This window comes from Erinaceus europaeus, chromosome 12 (genome assembly GCF_950295315.1).
Source record: "Erinaceus europaeus chromosome 12, mEriEur2.1, whole genome shotgun sequence".
Classification (NCBI taxonomy): domain Eukaryota; kingdom Metazoa; phylum Chordata; class Mammalia; order Eulipotyphla; family Erinaceidae; genus Erinaceus; species Erinaceus europaeus.
This window is the reverse complement of record NC_080173.1, coordinates 41,893,518-41,910,681: the sequence shown is the minus strand read 5'-3', so window position 1 is coordinate 41,910,681 and position 17,164 is coordinate 41,893,518. Positions and strand designations below refer to the sequence as shown.

The window sequence follows — 17,164 nt, the reverse complement described above, 5'->3', positions numbered from 1 at the left end:
CTTAGCTTTTACTGTGTTTCAACACCAAGACATTACAACCAACAGGAGCCAAACTTTTACTGACATTTTCCCCGCCAAAAGCAACAAACACAGCTTGATTGCTTACTTTATCTTTATTGAATTCAGTTTAAAAAAATCAGAAATCTCAGTAAGAAGTCTATGTATCATTCTTTGGAATTCATCTATATCTTGTTTCCTACTTTTGCACTACTATTTATTTATTTATCTTTGCTGTGCAGAAGCTTTGCAGTTTGATGTGATCCCATTGATTTATATTTGTTTTCTTTTGCCCATAAGCTATTTCAGTCAAGATATGACAATAATTGCCCCAAAAGTGAATAATATTCAACAAGATATATCTTTCATATAGTTTTAAAGTAGTAGGAATTTTCTCAAAGCTGCTTAAATGATGACATTTTTTAAAAAATCATTTTTAAATTAAAAAAATTTTAAATCATTTTTATGGAAGAGGGGACTGTTTAACAGTTTACAGTGCAGTCATTGAAACATGGGTACAATTTCTTATCTCACTGTGAAAAGTTCTCTGCAGAGCACTCTCACCCACATTCTAGGCCCTTTCACGTCAACATGTACCAGAACCTCAAGTTTCTCTTCAGTCTCTCCCTTTCCCAGAATCCTTAACTTTGATGCAATATACCATGCCCAGTCTAAGTTTTATTTTGTGTTCTCCCTCCCTGTTCCTATTTATTATGTCCTGTCTATAAGTAAGGTCATTCAGTATTTGCCCTTCTCTTTTTATCTCAGTTACAATGATATTTTCAAGTTCTATTCAAGATGACACAAAAATGACTTCATCATTTTTAACAGCTGAGTAGTGTTCCATATGTATCACAATTCCTTTAGCCACTCATCTGTAGTTGGACATCTGGGTTTCATCCAAATTTTGGCTATTACAAATTGTGCTGCTATTAATATAAATATACATAGCTCTCTTCTGATAGGTGCTTTTATTTCCTTTTGGCAAAGCCCCAAGAAAAAAGTTATAGATCAATTTCTAGTTTTCTGAGAACTCTTCAGTCTGTTTTCCAGAAGAGTAGGACCTAGTTATACTCCCATCAGCTGTGCAGAAGTGTCCCTTTGTCCTATATTCTTTCCAACATTTGTTTTTACTGTTCTTGTTACAGTTACTGACATTATCATGAATGCAAAGCAGAATCATATTGTTGTCTTTGTGTTTCTCTGATAATGAGTGATTTTGAACACTTTTTCATATAATCATTGACCCTCTGGATGTCCTCAGTGAAGTTTCCATTTATGTCCTCATCCCATTTTTTAATATTTTATGTATTTATTATTTGATAGAAACAGAGAAATTAAGAGATAAGGGGAAAAATAGAGGGAGAGAGGGAGAGAAAAAGAGAGACCTGCAGCCCTGTTTTGCCATTTGTGAAGCTTTTCCCCTGCAAGTGAGGACGAGGGGCTTGAATCCAAGTCCTTGTACACTGTAATGTGTACACTTAACCAAGTGTGACAGCATCTGGCCTCCAGAATACATCATAACTTTTCCTCTTTTAAATTTTTTATTTTACTTATTTTCCCTCACCTCATTTCCCAGTAGATTTGTTTGTTTCTTTAGTTTGCTTGTTTGGGGGAGTTGGTGCTAATTTTACTGAGTTCTTTATAAATTTTAATTATTAGTCCTTTATCTGAAGTATTTTGTATAAAGATCTCCCACTCTGTAGGTGCCTTTCTGTTTGCATTATGGTACTCTTTGCTGAGCAGAAGCTTTGCAGTTTGATGTAATCCCACTGCTTTCTATTTGTTTTCTTTACTGTTGGACCTGAGTCTTTGAAGATATTCTTGAAGCACAAATAATTGATTGTTCTGCCAATATTTTCTTCTATGTATTTGACAGTTTATGGCCTAATGTCCATGGCTTTGATCTAGTTGGAGTGGTCCAGTTTTATTTATTTATATGTTTTAATCCAGTTTTCCTAGAGTCACTTGTTGAAGAGACTCTCCATTATCCATTTAACATTTTGGGTCCTCTTTCAAAAAATAGTTGTCCATAGGTGTGGGAGCTTATTTCTGGGCTCTCAATCCTATTTCACTGGTATGTGTATCTATTTTGGTTCCAGAATCAAACAGTTTTTTTTATTTCAGTAGCTCTGTAGTATAGTTTGAGGTTAGAAAGTATGGTGCCTACAGTCTTATTTTTGTTTGTATGTTGTTTGCTTTTGTTTTTAAAGATTATTTTGGCAATCCTAGGGACTGCCAAATAAGTTTCTGTAGCTTTTATTCTAATACTTTAAAGATATTGGGTGGGCCCTTGGTGGAGATGGCATTAAATCTGTATATGGCTCTTGGTCATTTTGAAATTGTTAACTTTTCTAATCCATGAACATGGGATATCATTCCATTTCTTTGCAACTTTTCCTATTTCCTTGTAGACTCATATTTTTCAGTGTACAAGTCTTTCACTTCCTTTGTTAACTTTATTTCCAAATATTTTGTTTTTGCTTCCATAGTAGAAAGGAACTAATTGCTGATGTCTTCTTCTAGTTTAGTGTTTGCATAGGGTAATGCCACTGATTTTTATATGTTGATTTTGTAGCCCCTCATTTTACTATATTGTCCAGTAATTTTGAGGAGTTTCCTGTATATGTAATGACATCATCTGTAAATCTGTGACAGTTTAACTTCTCTTCTGATCTATATCCCTTTAACTCCTTTCTCTTGCCTGATTGCCATAGTCAGGACTTCCAATATAATGTTGAATAATAATGTTGATGACAGGGAGCCCTGCCTTGTACCTGACCAAAGTGGGAAAGTTTTCAGTTTCTCACTGAGTATGATGTTAGCTATAAGTTAGCTGTATATTCACTCAACTACACTGAGAAATTTCCTATCCCCATTTTTTAATCTATCCCCATTTTTTAATGTTTTGATCATGGAAAAGTGCTAGATTTTGTCAAAGGCTTTCTCTATTGAAATAATCATATGATTTTTGGTTTTTTTTTTGTTGTGGTGGTGGAGCACACATTGATTTATACATTGAGCCAGCTTTACTTTCCTGGGCTAAATCCTACTTGGTCATGCACACAATCTCCTTAATCACTGCTGTATCTGGTTTGCTAGACTTTTGTTGAATTTTATTTTGTTGATTTTATTTATTTTGATTTTATTTTATTTTGTTGATTTTATTTTATTTTGTTGTTTATTTTTGTTGATTTTATTTTGTTGATTTTATTTATTTATTAATGAGAAATATAGGAGGAGAGAGAAAGAGCCAGACATCACTCTGGTACATATGCTTCCGGGGATTGAACTCAGGACCTTATGCCTGAGAGTCTGATGTTTTATCCACTGTGCCACCTCCTGGACCAGAGAGGTAGATAAAGGAATTTAGATATGAGCAGAGATGCTAAGCCTGTTTCAACTAAACTGTCATTCAGCTAAACTGGTTGGAAATTGATGTACAAAATAAGGAATCTGTAGAATTCTTAGATATTGTAGCCCTAAAAGTACAAAAAAATGCATCACAGATTGCTGCTTTTTTTCTGACTGTGGTGCAATATTTCTTTTGAATTAGATAAAAATTAAGAAAAAGTTAAGAAGAGTAAAAATTTAGAAAAAAGCCATTTTTGCTTTTAATATTATTACATACAACTGATGATGTTTTAGTGACTTGATTTGTATCTGAATTATTTCTGTACTTCTTAAAATAGGCTTCATCTTGATGACTTTCAATAGTAGTAGTAATGGCTTTGTGCAGAGATTACCAGAATAGCAACAAGCTCTGTTTTTTGAAATGTACTGTCACCTTCACAAATATTTTTGTTACTAAATAGTTCTATACACATATTTAGTAATTAGAAATTAAGAATTGTTTATGAAACCAAATGTTTGGACATTATAGAATTTGTCTGAGTATGAAATTGAAAAATCAACCAGTTCTCAGCTTCCAGTGATCTTCTAGATCTGCCATTTATAAACATGCAAACATAATGGTAAAGCTTGTCTTTCATATTTCTGTGCCTACTATGTCACAATACATTATTGTTTTATCTCCAAATATGCAAGATGCAAACACCTTCATTAAATATTATCTAAATGATACTCAGTTTCCAGAACAGTGGTATGAGTCACTCTGTGAAACTACTCCTTGGCAAAATAACATTAGTAAAAATTATGAGTAAACAACCAAATTGTCTCTGGATAATGTCCTGAGAAAACACAAGAAATGAAGAAAATTTTACTCGAGACAATTCATTAAGAGCAGCAAGGATCCATGACATTTGAACCATAATCTACTTACCTGTCCACACTCCAGTTAGATGCAGTAATGCTCTCTGACAGATGGGCACAATGAATCTCACAAGCTAGGTTCTAGCAGACTGATAAATTCCAGTTCATAGTATATTGCTGGGATGATCAGGCTTCTAATATCTCAGACTCAATTCTTCACAAGAATGGGTGAGGGGGTCGAGCGGTGGCGCAGTGGGTTAAGCACATGTGGCGCAAAGTGCAGGGACCGGCATAAGGATCCCGGTTGGAGCCCCCGGCTCCCCACCTGCAGGGGAGTCGCTTCACAGGCGGTGAAGCAGGTCTGCAGGTGTCTATCTTTCTCTCCCCTTCTCTGTCTTCCCCTCCTCTCTCCATTTCTCTCTGTCCTATCTAACAACGAATTGCGTCAACAAGGGCAATAATAACAACCACAATGAAGCTACAACAAGGGCAACAAAAAAGGGGGGGGGGGAATGGCCTCCAGGAGCGGTAGATTCATGGTGCAGGCACCGAGCCCAGCAATAACCCTGGAGGAGGGAAAAAAAAAATTAAAAAAAAAAAAAATGGGTGAAAGGCTTTTTAAGGCTCCCTTCCAACTATCCCCGTTCTTTTTTAATTGTGCAAGGGGAGAGGGTAGGCAAAGGGGATAGTGGTTTACAGTAAACACAGTTGTTGATACATGTGTAAAATATCTCAGTTTTCTGCAAACACTCTCACCCCCAGCTTAGGTCCTCCTCTACTATCATGCACCAACACCTAAAAGCTCCCCACTCCCCAGAGCCCTTTGCTATGGTGCAATACACCAAACCCTGTCCAAGTTCTACTCTGTCACCCATTCTGAAAGCAAAAGAAGAATAAAAACTTAAGAAATAAAAGACAAACAGCCCATTTTAAGTGTAAAGTGAATTTGAATAGACATTTCTCCAAAGAAGTACACACAACAAATACACATATGAAAAAGTGCTCACTGTCATTAGTCATTAGGGAAATAGAAGTCAAAACACAAAGTGCCACTTCACACCAATCAAAATGGCTATAAACCCAAAAGACAGGTATCAACTGTTGGGAGAGGAGGCGGAAATATTGGAATCATAATATATTGCTAGTGGAAAACTGATCATATAGTTACTACACAACTCAACAGTGCCATTCCTGGAGATTTCCAAGATAACTGAAAACTTAAATTCATGTTAAAACATGTACACAGATGTTCCTAATAACAATGTCCAAAAGGTAAAAAATAGTTTGTGTCTTTTGACGGATGGTATTTTTTTAAATGTGTTATATGGGGAGACAGTATAATGGATACATATGTATCCTGTCTGAGGCTCCTTGGCCCCAGGGTCAAGCTTCCACACCATCTAAGCCATAATGAATAGTGTTCTCATTATGAAATTAAAAAGTGATAAGGCTGGATGCTGGCCAGGCTTCCATGGACTGAAGACCCCACCAATGTGTCCTGGAGCTCGGCTTCCCCAGAGACCCACCCTACTAGGGAAAGAGAGAGGCAGACTGGGAGTATGGACCGACCAGTCAACGTCCATGTTCAGCGGGGAAGCAATTACAGAAGCCAGACCTTCTACCTTCTACAACCCTCAATGACCCTGGGTCCATGCTCCCAGAGGGATAGAGAATGGGGAAGCTATCAGGGGAGGGGGTGGTATATGGAGATTAGGTGGTGGGAATTGTGTGGAGTTGTACCCCTCCTACCCTATGGTTTTGTTCATTAATCCTTTCTTAAATTAAAAAAAGGGAAAAAAAGAAAAACAAATATTAAAGAAAAAGTGATAAGGAAAAAATGTGTGATATAGAATGGAGCATTGGGGCAATTTTCAGCACTTAAGTTTATGGTGAATGAAAGAAAACCACCAGGGAGGTGACTGAGCAGTTAAAGAGCTTGAATGTGGGAGACCCCAGATAGATTCTATCCCTAGTTCTACATATGCCAGAGCAGTATTCTGCTCCCCCTGACTCTCACAAATAAATGTTTTCTAAGGAAGATAACATACTACAAGATCCATTTTATAGAACTTACTGACAATAAGCAAACTTACAGAGGGAGTCAGTATATTGGTGGCTGAAGTAGAGGGTGGAGTAGAGAATAAATGGAGACTTAATAAAGGAGTCAAGATATGTAGCCTGGGGATATTGAAAATGATCTAAAATTGACTGGTGCTTTCATAAACATGAGTACACTAAAAACCATTGAACTGTTTGTTCTAAATGTGCAGGCTCACCCCATCCCCCCAGCCAGCAGCGATGAAGGGTCAGAGTGGCCCCCTGGAAGTCCTGGGGTAACTCTGTGGGGTAGGGGGACAAAGTGCTCAGAGAGACAGTTGGCTCTGGGAGAACCTCAGTGGAACAACTCGTTTATTGAGGGAAAAAGCAGGCAAATATGCCCATTGCTCAGGGGGAAGGTTGAAGTAATCATTAACCCAAACAGAGCAACACAATGCATAGTCACATTTTGAACAAGTAAAAGGTTACCATACAAGGTTTGATCACAAGCTTCACAATGTATATATTTTTTTTCCAGATGTAGATTGCAGGCATTTTAGGGCAGGGGGAAGGGAGGCAGCTGAACAATCAGGATGTTTGCTGGCGGTTTTTGGGTTAGCCATACACAGTAATTTATGGTCTTTGTTTAAAAAGAGTAGAATGGTGGCATGTGTATAGAGGCACCCATGTCCGGGGGTTCAAGTCATAAATTCCAGAGGTCAGGAGGGACCTGCCATATCTCAACCCTCGGGGGGGAGGGGAGGGTCTGGGGTCAACCCACTGAGACTCTCATGGAAACAATGGCCTGGACTTCCTGGGCAGTGGACCCAGCCAACATAAATGGATGAGTTTGTGATTTGTGAATAATGACTCAAAACAGTTATTTAATAAGTTCTCCAGGATGGAGAGAGAAAAAACTATGCAAAATATTATATGAGATTTCAAGATAAGAAGAGATGAGATAAGAGATGAGATAAGGCAGAATTGAGCAGTCTTTTTCTCTGTGTAACTTCCTCATTAAAATAAAATATTAAAAAATAAGTCATCCAAAGTATTAAAAATAACAAATGGATTTCAAACTTGGAAGTTCCTGAGAACACATGTAGCACTAGACTAATAAGTTACATGACGCTTTTTCCAAAAGCCCATTGAATAGATGAAATAATTATAAGTGGCACAACTATGTGATTTGCATATGTCTTCACACCTGTCCAAGTTTTCATATGTTTAGAAATAAATCAATATCATTAATGCAGTCCTATGTGGAACTTTTTGCAATGTCATGGCCTTTTGTATTCAATTATTATAATAAATCTAAACCCAGTGAAATGAGTTGTTCTACCTGATTCTAGGTAAGATCAGTTCTTTATAACTTTTCAGGTCAATTATTGATAGAGGCCCCATTGGGTGTGATAAGGAGGTTACCAGAAAGTGTGTACATGTTTGTCACTTAGCCGAATCTGGTTTCACTAACACTAGCTGGGACTCCTGGGAAAACGCTAGCAGAAGAAGCTGGGACTCCAAAGTAAAATCTCGAAGAAAAAACTAGAGGAGTCACTGAGTTTCTGCAGACACACAGACCATTACCAGGAAGCATCTCCTATGATCATGCCAATTTCAAGAACTGAGGATGTTCCTCAATAATTAGCATGACCCCCTGTTCATATTTACATCTTGAGTTCCAATAAATTGCCTGATCCATAGGGGTATAAAACTAGCGAGTCTCTGAAATTCATGATGATAAGTAGTACAAGAACTTGTTGCCAGAAACATGTTACATTTTGGAGCCAAACTGAGTTTTAGGGATTTGAGTGAGTCTACCTGTATAGGAAACCTCAACATTTTCCATTCTTTTTCTTATTTATTATTTGATAGAGATAGAGAGAACTTGAGAGAAGAGGAGAGAGAGAAAGAGAGATGCCTATAGCCCTGCTTCACCACTTGTGAAGCTTTCTCCCTACAGGTGGGGACAAGGGGCTTAAACCTAGATCCTTGCACAATGTAATGTGTGTGCTTAACCAGATGCACCACCACCTGGCTCCCATTCATTTTTTAAAAAATAAATACAGAAGCAGAAAGAAAGGGTGAAAGAGACCACAGCATCAAAGCTCCCTTCAATGTGAAAGGGCTCAAACTTGGATTGCACACATGGCAAAGGGATGCACTATGCAAGCAAACTATTTTGCCAACCCAAGATTTTACATTCTTATCATCACAAGTTTCCCCTTCTATGTCTATGTTTATAAAAGGATACCATACTGATGAAAATGAGTTCCATGTGATTTTCAACCACTGAAGTTTTTGCATATATCTTGTTGGCTCAGTTTGTCCAGTTAGAAAATTTCTAGGAAATAATTTTAAATACCCAACCAGTTTTTAATAAAATAAGTATATACAGGTATTATCCTGGTTATAGTTACTATATGTTTGTATCGTTTTTTTTACTAGAACCAACAGTTCATTTATTCAGTATTTACTGTGTATGTGTTCTGAAGCAGGAGTTCCAGTCCCTAGATGAGTAATAAAGAAAACAGACAAAACTGCCTTCCTTTAAGCCACTTACATTCTAGAGAGAATGTCATAAAATTTTCAAAATGACAAAAATAAACAGTAATGTAGTAAGAAGAAAATAAGGGCTTGGAGAAAAGATATGGAGAAAATACAATGAAATATACTTTTCTTTTTGCCACCAGGGCTATTGAATTATGAATACATTTCCCCCCCTTCTTTTCTATATCTTTCCAAGATCAGATGTAATCAGGTGAACTCAAAGTGGTATGGCCATAGACTTTTTCTTCCTTCTTTCTTTCCTTTCTTCCTTCCTTCTTCCTTCCTTCCTTCCTTCCTTCCTTCCTTCCTTCCTTCTTTCTTTCCTTTCTCTCTTCCTTCCTTCCTTCCTTCCTTCCTTCCTTCCTTCCTTCCTTCCTTTCTTTCATTTAATAGAGGCAGGGATAAATAAAGAGGGAAAGAGAGAAGGAGAGACACCTGCAGCCCTGCTCCACTGCCCATGAAGTTTCCCCCTGTAGTCCAGGCCTTTTGCTTCTGCCGCACATGACAGTCTATCCGTCTCAGCTGCTGTCTCCACTGCAGCGCGGGGCCAGGTGTGCGGGCAGGAGCAGGTGGGAGCACCGCCAGAAGTCCCAGGAGGCTTGAGATCAAGGGAGGAAAGTGGTTGCTGTGTGTGTTTTTGGCTCTCGTAACAACTGCCGTCCTGGCTCATGATATCGAGGATGACCTTGATGATGTCATTGAAGAGTTGGAAGACTCCAAAGCCAAACCAGATGCCAGCACTCCTCCATCTCCAAAGGTCACCTACAAAGCTCCAATTCCTACAGGGGAAGTGTACTTTGCTGATTCCTTTGATAGAGGAACTCTTTCAGGGTGGATTTTATCCAAAGCTAAGAAAGATGACACTGATGATGAAATTTCCAAATAGGATGGAAAATGGGAAGTGGATGAAATGAAGGAAACCAAGCTTCCAGGCTATAAAGGACTTGTATTGATGTCTCTGACCAAGCACCATGCCATCTCTGCTAAGCTGAACAAGCCCTTCCTGTTTGACACCAAGCCTATTATTGTTCAGTATGAAGTGAATTTCCAAAGTAGAATAGAATGGTGGTGCCTATGTGAAGCCGCTTTCTAAAACTTCAGAGCTCAACCTGGATCAGTTCCATGACAAGACGCCTTATGATTATGTTTGGACCAGATAAATGTGGAGGAGACTATAAATTACACTTTATCTTCCTTCACAAAAACCCCAAGACAGGTGTCACTCGCGGCGGCAGCGGGATGCAGAAAAAGGAGGTTTGGAGCAGAAAGGAAACACAGTCCTTTATTTGCGCTGGCACCTCAGCGTTGGGTGAGAGAGCAGCAGTTTGGGCCACGTGGAGGTAGCAAAAATGGCTGCCTTGCACAACAACCTTCCCTGTGTCTAATCACAGAAGTGAAAGGCTGGCAAGAGAGTGAGGGGCGGAAGAAGAAGGGCTTTTATGGGAATAGCTCTTGTGAGAATGAGAAGGGGGAGGAGTAACCATAGCACTCCAGGGTAGGATAATAACTCTTATGGGAATGGGAAGGGGGAAGGAGTAACCAAAGCACTCCAATCAAAGCACTCCAACTAGCAAGGGGAACTGACAATGCCCTGAGGGCACAACATGGCTGAACCGGCTCCCCGAGAATGTCCCAACTCTCACAAGGACTAGCAATAGCCTGAGGGGACAATATGGCAGATGCAACTGCATCTGCACAATTTCCCAGCACTTTTTCTTTTTTTTTTTCTTTTCTTTTTTTTTTTTTTTGCAAAAGGGACCATTTATTTAGCAGCTGTATAAGAATTCCAGAGTCAAGTTAGGAGTAAATGTAAAAGTTCCCTGTGGTCATGGAGTTACAATGGAAAATTCAAATTAATTATCTGATGCTATAGGTATTAACTGAGCAGCTACCCTGTTCCAAGCCCTGAGAGAACACCATAGAGGAGGACTTTGCCTGAAGCATCTTTCTTTCTAGAGGTGCACTCATTACCTGCCCCTAGTTGTAGCCCACAGTTATGACAGGATTATGTTGACCTCCTGACCTGTCTGTGCTGACACTTCCTTCTAGACTGTGTCAAAGCTTCCATCTGTGTCCCCAGAGTATCCCACAGTTCTATGCCACTATATGTTCTCATATAGTGGGGATGCTTGAATGACTGTCCCTCCTCCTCTTTTGAAAGTGTCTTGCAAAGAATGGCCATACCAGTCTTATTTATAGTTCATATTTTCAACTTCTGTTTGAATTTATTTAATTGGAGAGACTGAGAGATGGGTGCATGGATGTGTGAACGGATAATTTGCTAGGTTATGATCAGATCTCTTTGCAAAGTGAGGCAGTCTGGCAGAGTGGTCAAGAGTACGTTCTCTGCCCACGGAAGTCATGTTGGTGTCATGGTAGCATATGCAACTTGGTGGCTGAAAAGCATTAAGATATAAAGCAGGACAAATTATTTAATAATCAGGGAAAATTATGTGCTCTTCAGTAACTAAGTCTTTGAAGCAGTTTTCAAAGGTCCCAGTACCTCAGTTTCTTCATTTATAAACTGCTTGTAGAAATACCACCTCCATTATAGTGTTGTCAAGTAAACTGAATAAAGTGATACAAATAAACTCTTTAGCAAAGTTCCAGGACATTAAATCGCTCAGTACCATTACCAATATAGAATAGCAATTCCCTAGCTGACAGTTTTTCCATCAAATATCACACTGTTGATCTTTTACCTGCCTTATAAGACAAAGGGTGTTTTTTTAGGAAATCTCAGCTAAAGATACCACTTTGCGTGCAAGGTCTCTAAAAAGATTAAAAAGAGAAGTTGAAAATAAATATCAGAAAATTAAAATGACTAGAAAAAATAGAGAAAGAACAGAATTTCTGTATGGTATGTGCAAAACAGTTTTTCAACCGCATCTCTCCACAGATAGTCAAAACTACCAGCTCATCCCTGCTCTGAAACATAATTTCTGTAGAAAGCCATTCTCAGTTAGCAGTGGTAAGTGTTCGCTGATGCAGAAGGTGAAAGAAACGATAAGAAATTTTACTTGCAGGCAAATTTTATCTAAATCAGAGTGTTGTGTTATCTTTTTTCTTTTGAAAATCTAGTAATTTCCTTCTTATATAAGAGGATTCTTATGTCTGACCTTTAGACAAAATTTTCTTTTTTTTTTTCAATTTATAAAAAGGAAACAGACAAAAACATAGGAAAAGAGGGGTGCAACTCCACATAATCCCCACCAACAGAACTCTGTATCCCAGCCCCTCCCCTGAGAGCTTTCCTATTCTTTAACTCTCTGAGAGTATGGACCCAAGGTCATTGTGGGATACAGAAGGTGCAAGGTCTGCCTTCTGTAATTGCTTCCCTGCTGAACATGGGTGTTGGCGGGTCAATCCATACTCCCAGCCTGTTTCTCTTTCCCTTGTGGGGAGTGGCTCTGGGGAAGTGGAGCTCTTCTTCTTCTTCTTCTTCTTCTAGCGTTTGCCCTTCTTCCGTAGCCAGTTAAATGGCTTTGAAAGTGACTGGGATCCATGTGGATTCAGTCAGCTGGGAAGGATCGTCAGTTTCCCCAATGAATGGGTACTTACGGGGTGCACCACAGGAAGGTCGATCCAATGTGGGGCTCTAAGACACATTGGTGGGGTTGTCTGTCCAGGGAAGTCTGGTTGGCATCATAGTAGCATCTGGGATCTGGTGGCTGAAAAGAGAGTTAACATATAAATCCAAACAAGTTGTTGACTAGTCATGAACCTAAAGGCTGGAATGGTGCAGATAAAGAGTTGGGAAGTCTCCATTTTGTACATAGCTAGTAGGCCTATTTTAGTTATATTCCAAGGGGCTCATGACTATACAAGTTGTTTTTATTTTCCCCTGAGCCTGAAATATGATATGAAGGTGGATACAAGCTATTGTCTGGGGAGATGATGTCATGGCTGGAAAAAGGACCAGAAAGTTGGATCAAGGAAGAGAGTAGCTCCCAAATACGGGAAAGGTGTTTAAGTATTATTGACTGTAAACCCCATCAATTTGATGTGATCTAGGGCCCATATTCAGCTTAGGAGCCTATGTGACCTCTGCATCCCTGTAGCTCTGAGCTCACATTCTATGGTCATGAGTAGGAATGTTCTAAGCTGCCCCGATTTCAAGACCCATCTTCCTTGGGTGGAACATAGAGTATGTTGTCCATCTTTCCTTCAGAGGATGGAACCTTCTCTACCATTCTTGACCCAAGTTGAGAGCAAGGTCCTATGGGGGTCCACAAAGGGGTCTATTAGACAGAATTTTCATTGTATTTCATCAAATGTAGCTTCTTATTACTTTCTAAATAAGACAGGAAATGCTAGTCTGTGAATAACCTATGGTCACGTTAATACTTCTCTCTATCAGAGAGAACTTGCTTGATTTTTGTCCCCCAACAATGGGGGGGGTCACTTGTTTGGGGTTTTTTAAAATTTTTTTTATATTTATTTTATTTATTCCCTTTTGTTGCCCTTGTTGTTTTACTGTTGTAGTTATTATTGTTGTTGTTGTTGTTGGATAAGACAGAGAGAAATGGAAAGAGGAGGGGAAGACAGAGAGGAGGAGAGAAAGATAGACACCTGCAGACCTGCTTCACCGCCTGTGAAGCGACTCCCCTGCAGGTGGGGAGCCGGGGTTCGAACCGGGATCCTTGTGCTTTGCGCCACCTGCGCTTAACCCCCTGCGCTACAGCCCGACTCCCTTATTTGGGTTTTTTTGTTTATTTATCTTCTCCTAAGAATGGTAAGTTACTTCTCCTTTATTAACTCATTTAAGAAGAATAATTTTAAATAAAACTAGTGTAGGGTCACTTCCCTGATGGAAAAAAATATCAGGGGCCAGGCAGTAGAGAACCTGGCTGAGCACATGCGTTACTGTGAGCAAGACCTGGGTTCGAGCCCCCAGTCTCCACCTGCAGGAGGGGAGCTTCACAAGTGATGAAGCAGAGCTACAGTTGTATCTCTGTCTCTCTCCCTCTCTATCTCTCCTTTCCTTCTTGATTTCTGGCTGTCTATCCAATAAATAAATAAAGAAAATTTTAAAAAGAAAAAATGTCAGGCATAGAAATAATCTATAACTGACCCCAGTATTTCATTCATCAATTTCTTTTTTATTTTTCAAGGCTAATTTATTCACTCTACAAAGGTCAGCTTGGTCCTTGAGTTTTTAATAGAATGTGTTATTGTCTAAATGTCTAAAGCTTTAAACAAAGAAAAAGATCAATTAGATTGGCCTAGTTTTGAGTTTGATAGGCAGGAAAATCCAGTTATAATCTGGTTCAAAAAGTAGTCCCACAGGTTATTTAGAAGGAAGTGAAACTCTGATGCAACACAAAACCAGGGATGTGACAACTTACAGCCACATCACTAGTTTTCTCAGATTCAGATTCAGGGAAGTCACCCTTATGCTCATTTACATCATTAGGTCTGAAGGGTAAGAGTCATGTGTCATGTGGGGCTACCTCTCTTTGTCATGATCACTCAGTTTTAAGCTCAACTGTCAGTACACTAAGGAGGAAGCTTCAGTGCTGTGGCCTCTTTCATTCTGTCTCTCTCTGTGTGTTCTCTCTTTTTCTAGTTCTGTCTGAAAAAATCAACCCAGAGTGTGACAACAGCAGAAGAGTCACTTGGAAAGAGTAGTTTACAAGAGATAATAAAATGCATGCAGAAAATCAAAGGAACAAATAATAATTGTGATAATAAGGATCATCTTTGAGCCCTTGCTAAGTAAATTAAATATCTTTTCTGGTGTTACATTTTGTCATTCTCAGAACAACAGAGAAATAACTAATCATCTCCATGTAACTGATGTTTCAAAGGTTAGACAATTTGCTGAATATCACACAACAGCAAACTCTAATCTGACAACTTCAAAATTCACACCCATTATTGATGGAGGGAAAAAAGGGAACTGAAGCAAATCATTCTCCAGTAGGATGTTGAATTCTAGTGTAGAAATAAGATCTTAGGGCTAAGGAAACAGCATAATGGTTCTGCAAAAAGACTTTCATACCTGAGGCACCAAAGGTCCCAGGTTTAGTCCCCAGCACCACCATAAGGCAGGGCAGAGCAGTGCTATGAAAGAAAGAGGCGGGGGGGAGGGAGAGGGAGAGGGAGAGGGAGAGAGGATGTTGACTAATATCTACTTAAACAATTTTTGCCCTAATGGAATTCTCACTATTTCTACCAGACAGTTCCATCCCCTCAATCAACTTTTTTTTTTTTTCAACATTTGTTTATTGGAGCTTGAGCAGAACAGAGCATCACTCTGGTACTGAATGCCTGGGACCAAAACGAGGGCCTTAGGCATGTAAGTCCTATGCTGTACCACTGAACTATCACACTGAGTTTTTCCTCTAAAACCAATAAACAAAATTCCAAATCATGACAATCTGCAATACCATTTAAAACTTGTTAGATCTTTTAATATCTCAATGACTTGCTCCTTTGCCCAACATTTTGACATTTTCCCCTGGGAACTTTCCAGACTGTTCCCATCTAATTTCCTATGTATGAAAGCCAAGAGCTGTAGTTTCCTTTGCTCATTTGTTACACAATACTTCCATAAATATATAAGAATGTCATGTTCAAAAAGTAGCCCCACAGGTTTTTTTTTTATCCCCATCTTACCATTTGACAACTGAGTTTTTGAACTGAAGAGTGAAATTTAATTTATCTCCAAAGTTCTACCCTTAGTCTTCCTTGGTACTCTGCAATCTATTAAGTATCTCATATGACTTCATGCCATAACTTGGGCTTAACTATACATTTGATTGTATAACTTAATTTCAGTGAACAAAATTGCTACAATGACCAGGTCAAAATACAGAGCCCACTCTTCAACTTTATGGTGCCTCATCAATTATAAAACATTTATTTGTTTGTCTGTTCATTTGTTTTTACCAGAGCACTGCTCAGCCTTGGTTTATGATGGTGTGGGGGACTGAGCCTGGGACTTTGGAGCCTCAGTCATGAAAGGTTCTTTGCATAACCATTATGCTATGTACCCCCTGCCTAAAACAGCATTTTGTTTAATTATTTTAACATACCTTAAACATTTAAAAATACTTTAATATTTTTATTATTAGATACAGAAAAAGATAAACTGAGATGGGAGGAAAGATAGAGAGGGAAAGAGACAGAGCGACACCCGCAGCCATGCTTCATCACTCATGAAGTTTTACCCCTCCCTGTAAGTGGAGACCAGGGGCTGGAACCCAGGTCCATGCACACTGTAATGTGTGCACTTAACTAGGTGTGCCACTGCCTGGCCCTTATTTATCTTTTTTTTCTTTTTATTTATTTATTTAAGAAAGGAGACATTAACAAAACCATAGAATAAGAGGGGTACAATTCCGCACAATTCCAATAACCCGATCTCTACATCCCACCCCCTCCCCTGATAGCCTTCCCATTCTCTATCTCTCTGGGATTATGGATCCAGATCTTTTTAACTGTTTATTTCTTTCACTGTTTTGATTGTTTCACTGGGGAAGTAATGATTTACAGGACAGTTGATAACATATGGGTACATCTCTTATCTCTCTGTGATATTTAATTCTGACACCTAACTTATGAATAAAATGTCATTATTCTTATATGAGCTCACAATTCAGAGAGACTGTCTGAGATGTCTAATATAGCATAGATAATAAATGGCAGCATAGACAATAGACCTTTGAGCTTCTGGCTCTGTCTCCAGTGCTTTGTCACAGACAGAAATTTTTATTTTTTATTTTCTTTTATTCACTTTTGGGTTTGCAATGCTATAGAATTTCATAAGATTTACTGTTCTGTGTGTGTATGTAAGATTTACTACTCTGAAGTTCTAGAGTCATTTCTCAATGACACTATCAAAAAGATCCTTTACTCATCTCTCCCTCCTTTTGCTCCAGTAATTATAGTTTTCACCAAACCTATGAGTTAATTTTGTTGGATTTTGCCATTTATTAATAGTTTGCCTTAGTTGGTGTATTGCACCAAAGTAAAAGTCTCTGGTGGAGGAGGGAGTACAGATCCTGGAAAAGGATGACAGAGGACCTAGTGGAGGTTGTATTGTTATATGGAAAGCTGGGAAATGTTATGCATGTACAAATTATTGTATTAACTGTTGACTGTAAAACATTAATCCCCCAACAAAGAAATAAAAAAATAGTTTGCCTTAGCTATTTATATTTCACAAATGAGTGAAAATGTTTGTTAATCGTCTTTCACTTTCTTATTTTATTTCCTTTAATATCACCTGAAGTGATTTATTAGTCACAGAAAGCATAATTTCATCTCTTTCAATAAACGAAAAGTACTCAATCAACTATGTACCACAGCTTCATTATCCATGGATCAGCATTTGTGTTGAATCCATGTTTAGACTTTGATG

At 38.7% G+C, this 17,164-nt stretch overlaps 1 protein-coding gene and 1 pseudogene across 7 annotated transcripts in view; both read left to right on the top strand.

Moving 5' to 3' along the window:
• The window catches only part of SPTSSB (serine palmitoyltransferase small subunit B), a 41,927-nt gene that overhangs the window by 260 nt on the left and 24,503 nt on the right, over window positions 1-17,164 (top strand). The gene's annotated exons all lie outside the window — the stretch shown is intronic.
• LOC103119410 (calnexin-like) lies at window positions 6,435-14,702 on the top strand (annotated as a pseudogene).